This window comes from Chaetura pelagica, unplaced genomic scaffold (assembly GCF_000747805.2).
Source record: "Chaetura pelagica isolate M959 unplaced genomic scaffold, ChaPel_1.0 scaffold416, whole genome shotgun sequence".
In the NCBI taxonomy this organism is placed as follows: domain Eukaryota; kingdom Metazoa; phylum Chordata; class Aves; order Apodiformes; family Apodidae; genus Chaetura; species Chaetura pelagica.
Window position 1 is genome coordinate 1,123,120 of NW_009953579.1, and position 959 is coordinate 1,124,078.

Sequence of the window (959 nt, forward strand, 5' to 3'; positions counted from 1 at the left end):
TAATACTGTTGGGGTGTGGAGGAAAAATGTTCATCTTGGAGAAAAGAATATGTCTAAAGCTACTGCTGCTCCTCGTGAAACAAAAATTTGGAGCTTCCAAACCCCTTTGTTTTCTAACACTCAACAAAGTGGGCTAGGTAAGGATTCCGAGATACAGACCCAATAAGCTGTTATTGAGCAGGCATTCTTTATTGCAGCGCTGGGCAGCACTGGGGATTCTCCACCATAAGTACTCTGAGGCCTTAGCAAAACACCCCAACAAGCACACACCAAAACCACGCATATTCAGTTTTATGTCAACGAGTTCCCAGAATTCTTTTACATAGTCATTTTGTTTCCTGGAATTGTCTGTCTTTGTAATTATGCATTCTCAAGGGTCTCCTGGGGTGGGGTCTTTGTTGATCCTAGTCCTGTCACCTTTCTCTTGTCTCCAGTCTCCCCTGGTAGATTGCCCAGGTGGGTCGGAATCAACACGAGTGTCTGTAGGCACCTCAGATCTTAAAAGACTTGATGTTATCACAACCTGCAGGATGCTTGGCATAACTGAGAGGTTCACAAAGCACATTCTTTTAAAAGTAACCCGTTCAGCTAACTTAGTACAGCAAACTAGTTATTTTAGTAAACTTTTATCAAGCTATACTTCCACTGAATCTACTAACGAGTATCCTATGACTATCACCAGGCTTCTATGAAGTACAAACATTTTGCCTTTCAGTTAGCCCAAATGGGAGACGTACTTCTGAAGCAGTATCAATCGGTGTACATGAAAACTACCAAAGCTGGTAACAGGGCCCCAAGTTAACCCCCACTGTGAAGCAAAAGTGCCTGCAGAGGAACTTCGCCCATAGAACGTGGGATGAACGAAAGGTTCGCTTGCCGGCCGCCCTGTCAGGCCCTGGGGAAGCGCTTTGGTTCGCCCTGCCGTGCCAAGGGAGTCCGGTGGCGCTGCCTGGAGGGCC